Genomic DNA, 9,500 nt, shown 5'->3' with positions numbered 1-9,500 from the left:
ATCCCAAGATAGAACATTTTCATTAGATATCTCCTAGATCTGGAATATTCTCCCTCTTGTCTTCCCTTTCAATCGCAGCTTAAATCCCATTTTCTGGGAAGCCTTTCCCAAATTCTTTTTTTTTTTTTTTTTTTTCCCTGAGGCTGGGGGTAAGTGACTTGCCCGGGGTCACACAGCTAGGAAGTGTTAAGTGTCTGAGACCAGATTTGAACTCTTGGCTCCCAGCTCGTGGTGGTGAAGGTGCAACTTCTTTCGGTCGTCCCGAATCCGGGTTCATCCGACACCGGCAGCCACCCCGTAGCCTCCACGCCGAGCCTCCACCTTCGTCGCCGCCATGCCGCCCAAGTTTGATCCTAATGAAATTAAAGTCGTATTTTTAAGATGCACTGGTGGTGAAGTTGGTGCCACATCAGCTCTGGCCCCCAAAATTAGTCCCTTGGGTTTGTCTCCCAAAAAGGTTGGTGATGACATTGCCAAGGCAACTGGTGACTAGAAAGGGCTGAGAATCACAGTGAAACTTACCATTCAGAACAGACAGGCCCAGATTGAGGTTGTGCCTTCTGCCTCAGCCTTGATCATCAAAGCCTTGAAGGAACCTCCTCGAGACAGAAAGAAGCAGAAAAATATTAAACACAGTGGTTTTGGGACTTCCGGCCAAGATGGCGGCGTGGAGGCAGACAGCTGCTTGAGCTCCTCGTTTTCTCTCAGAACTTACTTCATGACAAGCCTCTGACTTAATGCTTGACCCAGAAAGAAATCCACAAATTATCACCAAGAGAAGACATCCTTGAAAGTCGCCAGAAAAGGTCTGTGTTTGCTCAGGGGAGGGTCAATCAGACTGGGCGCAGACTGAGGGCAGACAGCCAGAGCAAGACAGGCAGCTCACACAGCTCAGACCGGAGGGGGAGGGGTGTGATCTCTGCCGTTTCTGTGAAAGGGCTTTTGCCCCAGTGTGGATACTCCGTCTTGGCAGCAAGCCAGGAGCAGCAGAGAGGGTGTAAACACCGGAGGTGAAGATTAAAACCCCAGAAAGCCATCATCTCTCAGAGCCCGGCCACCCCCAACCCCCACCTGGACTGACTCGGTGCGTTCTCAGAGCCTCAGAGTGCAGACTCAGTACAGTCATTGCTGTTCTGTTAGTGGCTCTCTGCTGCCCTACCCCCAGTCTGTAGAGGAAGCCCATTAATACCATCCAGCCCTATCCCCCGCAAAACAGACCAATTGTTTCTCTTGTCAGTTTCTTTTCTTTGATTCCTACTCTGACAAAATGAACAAAAAATTCAAAAGGGCTCTAACCATTGACAGCTTCTGTGTGGAGAGGGAGCAGACTTCAAATGCTGAGGAGACTAGGAACAGAATGTCCCCAGATGTATCCCCTGGGAGGGATATAAGCTGCTCCTCAATACAAAAGAACCTCATAGAGGAAATCAAAAAGGCTCTCACAAGAGAGCTGGAAGAGAAATGGGAAAAGGAAAGGGAAGCTTGGCAAGAGAGCCTGGAGAAGTCATCCCATGCATTCAAAGACAGAATGGATAAAGAAATCAAATCATTGAGAAACAAGATTAGTGAGCTGGAAAAAGTAAACAACTCCAAGGAAAACAGGATTAGTGAGCTGGAAAAGATAAACAACTCCAAGGAAAACAGGATTAGAGAGCTGGAAAAAGAAATCAGCTCTCTAAAAAATAAAATGGATAAAATGGAAAAAAATTCAATTGGACAATTACAAAGAGATATAAAAAAAGTGAGTGAAGAAAATACATCATTGAAAATTAGACTGGAACAAGTAGAAATGAATGACTCAAGGAGAAACCAAGAGGGAGTCAAGCAAAACCAGAGAAATGAAACAATTGAAAAGACTGTCAAGTACCTTACCAGAAAGACAACAAACCTGGAAAACAGATCCAGGAGAGACAATTTGAGAATAATCGGACTCCCTGAAAAATGGGAGGAAAAAAAGAGCTTGGACACCATTTTCGAGGAAATTATCAAAGAGAACTGCCCAGACGTTTTGGAAACAGAGGGTAAAATAGACATTGAGAAAATTCATCGATCACCTACTGAAAGGGACCCTAAAATCAAAACGCCAAGAAATATAGTGGCCAAGTTCAAGAACCATCAGACAAAGGAAAAGATATTGGAAGCTGCTAGAAAAAAACAATTCAGATATGGAGGATCCACGATAAGGATAACACAGGATCTAGCAGCATCCACATTAAAAGAACGCAGGGCCTGGAACATGATATTCCGAAAGGCTAAGGAACTTGGTATGCAGCCAAGAATAACTTACCCAGCAAGAATGAGCATCATTTTCCAGGGAAGAAGATGGACATTTAATGAAATAAATGAATTCCATCTATTTTTGATGAAAAAACCAGACCTACATAAGAGGTTTGATCTTCAAATACAGAACTCAAGAGACTTCTAAAAAAGGTAAAAAGAAATCTTGAGAACTATACTTCTGTCAAAAAAATATGTAAAGAACATATGTACAATTTGTCTTAGAAACTAGAGGTGGAAAGGAGATTATATCATAAAAAAGTGTAAAGTGGTGGTACTACATCTCATGAAGAGGCAAAGGTAACCTATTATATCTGAGAGAAAGAAAGGAGGGAGATGAACATAGCGTGAATCAATAGACATATTCGATTTATGGTGAAACTTCTTCCACTTCATTGAAAAGTGAAAGGGAAGGAGTAAGCTAAGGGGAAGGGAATACAGTAATTTCGAGGAAAAGGGGTAAAATAAGGGGAGGATCTTTAAGGTGGGGGAGGGATCCTAAAAAGGGAGGGCTGTGAAAAGCAAGTGGTGTTTACCAGTTTAATACTGGATAGGAGGGTAAAAGGGAAGGAAAGGGGAAAAGCATAAGCAGGGGTTAATAGGATGGCAAGCAATATAGAATTAGTCCTTCTAACCATAAATGTGAATGGGGCAAACTGCCTCATAAAGAGGAAGCAGTTAGCAGACTGGATTAAAAGTCAGAATCCTACTATATGTTGTTTACAGGAAACACACCTGAAACAGGATGAGACATTCAAACTAAAAGTAAAAGGGTGGAGCAGAATCTATTATGCTTCAGGCAAAACCAAAAAAGCAGGAGTAGCCATCCTCATCTCAGATCAAGCAAAAACAAAAATTGATCTAATTAAAAGAGATAAGGAAGGGCATTATATCCTGCTAAAGGGAAGCATCAATAGTGAAGCAGTATCAATATTAAACATGTATGCACCAAGTGGTGCAGCATCTAAATTCTTAAAAGAGAAATTAAGAGAGCTGCAAGAGGAAATAGATAGCAAAACTATAATAGCGGGAGATCTCAACCTTGCACTCTCAGAATTAGATAAATCAAACCACAAAATAAATAAGAAAGAAGTCAAAGAGGTAAATAGAATACTAGAAAAGTTTGATATGATAGATCTTTGGCGAAAGCTAAATGGAGACAGAAAGGAATATACTTTCTTCTCGGCAGTTCATGGAACCTATACAAAAATTGATCATATACTAGGGCATAAAAACCTCAAAATCAAATGTAGTAAGGCAGAAATAGTAAATGCATCCTTTTCAGACCATAATGCAATCAAAATAACATTTAATAAAAAGCCAGGGGAAAATAGACCAAAAAATAATTGGAAACTAAATAATCTTATACTAAAGAATGAGTGGGTAAAACAGCAAATCATAGACATAATTAATAACTTCACCCAAGAAAATGACAATAATGAGACATCATACCAAAATGTGTGGGATACAGCCAAAGCAGTAATTAGGGGAAGTTTTATATCTCTACAGGCCTACCTGCATAAAATAGAGAAAGAGAGGGCCAACGAATTGGGTTTACAACTAAAATTGCTAGAAAAGGAACAAATTAAAAACCCCCAGACAAACACAAAACTTGAAATTCAAAAAATAAAAGGTGAGATTAATAAAATTGAAAGTAAAAAAACTATTGAATTAATTAATAAAACTAAGAGTTGGTTTTATGAAAAAACCAACAAAATAGACAAACCCTTAGTAAACCTGATTAAAAAAAGGAAAGAGAAAAAGCAAATTGATAGTCTTGAAAATGAAAAGGGTGAACTCACCACTAATGAAGAGGAAATTAGAACAATAGTTAGGAGCTACTTTGCTCAACTTTATGCTGATAAATTCGATAACTTAAATGAAATGGAAGAATACCTTCAAAAATATAGCTTGCCCAGATTAACAGAGGAAGAAGTAAGTAGTCTAAATAGTCCCATCTCAGAAAAAGAAATAGACCAAGCTATTAACCAACTTCCTAAGAAAAAGTCCCCAGGACCAGATGGATTTACAGGTGAATTCTACCAAACATTTAAAGAACAACTAACTCCAATGCTATATAAACTATTTGAAAAAGTAGGGATTGATGGAGTCCTACCAAATTCCTTCTATGACACAGACATGGTACTGATACCTAAACCAGGTAGATCGAAAACTGAGAAAGAAAACTATAGACCAATTTCCTTAATGAATATTGATGCTAAAATCTTAAATAAGATATTAGCAAATAGACTTCAGAAAATCATCCCCAGGATAATACACTATGACCAAGTGGGATTTATACCAGGAATGCAGGGCTGGTTTAATATTAGGAAAACTATTAGTATAATTGACCATATTAATAATCAAATTAATAAAAACCATATGATCATCTCAATAGATGCAGAAAAGGCATTTGATAAAATCCAACATCCATTCCTACTAAAAACGCCTGAGAGTATAGGAATAAATGGACTATTCCTTAAAATAATAAGGAGCATATATTTAAAACCTTCAGTAAACATCATATGTAATGGTGATAAACTAGAACCTTTCCCTGTAAGATCAGGAGTGAAACAAGGTTGCCCACTATCACCATTACTATTCAATATAGTACTAGAAACTCTAGCCTTGGCAATAAGAGCTGAGAAAGAGATCCAAGGAATTAGAGTAGGAAATGAAGAAATCAAATTGTCACTTTTCGCAGATGACATGATGGTATACTTAGAGAACCCCAAAGACTCTGCTAAAAAGCTATTAGAAATAATTCAGAATTTTAGCAAAGTCGCAGGATACAAAATAAATCCACATAAATCCTCAGGATTTTTATACATTACCAACACAATCCAACAGCAAGAGATACAAAGAGAAATTCCATTCAAAATAACAGTCGATAGTATCAAATATTTGGGAATATATCTACCAAAGGAGAGTCAGGAATTATATGAGCAAAATTACAAAACACTTGCCACAAAAATAAAGTCAGATTTAAATAATTGGAAAGACATTCAGTGTTCTTGGATAGGCCGAGCGAATATAATAAAGATGACAATACTCCCCAAACTAATCTATTTATTTAGTGCTATACCAATCAGACTCCCAAGAAACTATTTTAATGACCTAGAAAAAATAACAACAAAATTCATATGGAAGAATAAAAGGTCGAGAATTGCAAGGGAACTAATGAAAAAAAAGTCAGAGGAAGGTGGTCTAAGTGTACCTGATTTAAAGCTATATTATAAAGCAACAGTCACCAAAACCATTTGGTATTGGCTAAGAAATAGACTAGTTGATCAGTGGCATAGGTTAGGTTCACAGGACAAGATAGTGAATAAAAATAGCAATCTAATCTTTGACAAACCCAAAGATCCCAAATTTTGGGATAAGAATTCATTATTTGACAAAAACTGCTGGGAAAACTGGAAATTAGTATGGCAGAAACTAGGCATGGACCCACATTCAACACCACATACTAAGATTAGATCAAAATGGGTCCAAGATTTAGGCATAAAGAACGAAATCATAAATAAATTGGAGGAACATGGGATGGTTTACCTCTCAGACTTGTGGAGGAGGAAGGAGTTTGTGTCCAAGGGAGAACTAGAGACCATTATTGATCACAAAATAGAACATTTTGATTACACCAAATTAAAAAGTTTCTGCACAAACAAAACTAATGCAAACAAGATTAGAAGGGAAGTAACAAATTGGGAAAAAATTTTTACAGTTAAAGATTCTGATAAAGGCCTCATCTCCAAAATATATAGAGAATTGACTTTAATTTATAAGAAATCAAGCCATTCTCCAATTGATAAATGGTCAAAGGATATGAACAGACAATTTTCAGATGATGAAATTAAAACTATTTCCACTCATATGAAAGAGTGTTCCAAATCACTATTGATCAGAGAAATGCAAATTAAGACAACTCTGAGGTATCATTACACACCTGTCAGATTGGCTAAGATGACAGGAACAAATAACGATGAATGTTGGAGGGGCTGTGGGAAAACTGGGACACTGATGCATTGTTGGTGGAGTTGTGAAAGAATCCAACCATTCTGGAGAGCAATCTGGAATTATGCCCAAAAAGTTATCAAAATGTGCATACCCTTTGACCCAGCCATACTACTACTGGGCTTATACCCCAAGGAACTACTAGAGAAGGGAAAGGGTCCTGTATGTGCCAAAATGTTTGTGGCAGCCCTTTTCATAGTGGCTAGAAGCTGGAAGATGAATGGATGTCCATCAATTGGAGAATGGTTGGGTAAACTATGGTATATGAATGTTATGGAATATTATTGTTCTATAAGAAATGACCAACAGGAGAAATACAGAGAGGCTTGGAGAGACTTACATCAACTGATGCTGAGTGAAACGAGCAGAACCAGAAGATCATTATACACTTCAACAATGATACTGTACGAGGATGTATGCTGATGGAAGTGGATTTCTTCAACATAGAGAAGAACTAATCCAATTCCAATTGATTAATGATGGACAGAACCAGCTACATCCAGAAAAGGAACACTGGGAAATGAATGTAAACTGTTATTTTTACCTTCTGAATCCAATTCTTCCTGTGCAACAAAAAATTCGGTTCTACACACATATATTGTATCTAAATTATACTGTAATATATTTAACATATATAAGACTGCTTGCCATCTGGGGGAGGGGGTTGGGGGAGGAAGGGAAAAAATCTGAATAGAAGTAAGTGCAAGGGATAATGTTGTAAAAAATTACCCATGCATATGTACTGTCAAAAAATGTTATAATTATAAAATAAAATAAAAAATTAAAAAAAAAAAAAAAAAAACAGTGAGAATTAAAACTCGACAACGAAAAAAAAAAAAAAAAAAACAGTGGTTTTTTCAAGGTTGGTGCTCTTTTCACTGTGCCACCTAGCTGCCCCTTCTAAATTATTTTAAGTCTACTGCCCAGTCTCTATTATTTCCAATTTATCCTATCTACACCTGATTTGTACATAAATGTTAGCATATTGTCTCCTTAGATTGGGAGTTCTTTGGGAGCAAAAACCTTCTTTGCCTTTCGGTGTTTCTCTAGCACTTCCCCAGGCACATAATAGGCACTTGATAAATGTTTATTGACTGACCACTCAATAGGGTATAGTAGTATACTATAGCAATATTAGTACAGAGAGTCTTAGAATTAAAATCAAGGAAATGTGTACAAAAACCTGATTCTATTTGGTTCTTTCTTTTAACCTGTCTGGATCCCAGTTTCCTTTTCTGTTAGATTAATGACCTCTTAGAGCCCTTTCAATTCCAAATCTAAAATCCCATGAATATCTTATTTTCTAATTATCTTTATATTTCTTTGTTTTGCTAAAAAGTTAGAACTAGAAGGGATCTTACAGATTAGCCTAAGCTTCTTAAATTACATATAAATGAAGAAATTAAGTCATAAAAAATATAAAAAGGAAAAAAAGAAATTTCCATGTAAATTTTATTATATTTTTAAAAGGAATTGCAAATTCTATATAATGTGAAATTATCTCTTTTTTATATTGTATTATGGAAATGTTTGTTTCACAGGTTAAAAGTACGACTTTAAAAACAAAAATGACAAATATATATGATGTATCTTTCTTAGATTCAGTCCATGGGTTTTTAAAATTTGTATCTAACAAAAGAGATCTCACTATAGTACTTCATCTAAAACCTGGCCCTGCCGCTTGAACATCATATAGTCCCTTCTTTGATAGATGGGATTTTATTACTGAGAAGATATGCTCACAGGTAACTATTTTCAGTAATTTTTAAAAAATTTTAACTTGTTTTGTATTCTTTAATCTATTTGCATTTTTTGTATACATTTATACACATTACAACATAAACTCTAGAAATTTGTATTCCTTCCATTATGGAATAAAGAGGTGGGGAGAGTGTTTATTATATATCTGTAATGTGTCAGGCACTGTGATGAGTCCAGAGTCTGGGGTACCAGGTATTATTTTCACAACAATCGTGGGAGGAACATATTATTATCTCTATTTTATAATTGATAAAAATTTTGGCAGAAAGCAATTAAATAACTTGCCCAAGTTCATATTGTTAATAAGTCTTAAGGCTGAATTTGAACTCAGGTCTTCCTGTCTCAAAAAGAGAAACTCAAGTTTAGTTTGGTATGTAGACTGATTTCCTCAAAGGGAAGAAAAGATTCTGAAACATAACTACAAGAATTTTAGGAGCTCTAATGATAGACACTGTTTTCTTCCTACTCAACTGGAGCTTGGTTGGGGTCAGATTAAACTGTATGTTTTGAGTGACAAGAAGGAATAGAGAATAACACAGATGATTAGGAATCAGAGGGAATTTCACCCAATCCTCCATTCTAAACAAGGATTTATTAAAGGTCCCTATCCTATCTTTCTACTCTTCTTACACTTTACTCCATGTATTTTATGACTCATTAATACTAAACTCTTTGTTTCTTGAATACTATAGTCAATGTATATTTTACAACTTTAAAACTTTTCAAGGTGGGTGCTATTACACTCATTTAATAATTATGTAAACTAAGGGAAACAAAAGTTAGAGATGCAAAGGATTGGACACAGAGAACTGAAACCCATATCTCCTGACTCCAAAGTTTCTTAAAGAAGCAATAGCTTGAGTTGAATATCTTTGAAGAATAAAGAGGATTCAAATAGATTGAGGAAGAAGATATTGGTGATGTGGTGAATAGAGTAAAGGGCCTGAAGTCAAGAATTAAGCTCATATCTAGCCTCAGACACTTACTATATAATCCCTGGCAAGCCACTCAACCTCTTTTTTTTTGCCTCAGTTTTCTCATCTGTAAAATGGGGATAATAATTACAACTACTTCTCAGTGTTGTTGTGATTTTCAAATGAGATTGTTATTGTAAAAGGATTTATCATAGGTCCAGATAAATAAAAAGCACTATTCAAATGGTAGCTATTATTATTATTTAGTGTCAATCTAGGCACAATGGAGAGAGCACTGAGCCAGTAGTCAGGAAGATTTTTCTTCCTAAATTCAAATCTGGCCTTCAGACACTTACTTATTGTGTGAACCTGGGCAAGTCACATAACCCTGTTTGCCTCAGTTTCCTCATCTGTAAAATGAGCTAGAGAAGTATCTTCATCTAAAACCTGGCCCTGCCGCTTGAACATCATATAGTCCCTTCTTTGATAGATGGGATTTTATTACTGAGAAGATATGCTCACAGGTAACCATTT

The 9,500-nt window shown here is 36.4% G+C and overlaps 1 pseudogene; it reads left to right on the top strand.

Annotated features, from left to right (window-relative positions):
* Positions 1 to 217: 217 nt before the first annotated feature.
* Positions 218 to 7,851, top strand: LOC141550354 (large ribosomal subunit protein uL11-like; annotated as a pseudogene).
* Positions 7,852 to 9,500: the final 1,649 nt, after the last annotated feature.

This window comes from Sminthopsis crassicaudata, chromosome 1, assembly GCF_048593235.1.
Source record: "Sminthopsis crassicaudata isolate SCR6 chromosome 1, ASM4859323v1, whole genome shotgun sequence".
Lineage (NCBI taxonomy): Eukaryota > Metazoa > Chordata > Mammalia > Dasyuromorphia > Dasyuridae > Sminthopsis > Sminthopsis crassicaudata.
This window is presented reverse-complemented; position numbering and strand designations above follow the sequence as displayed.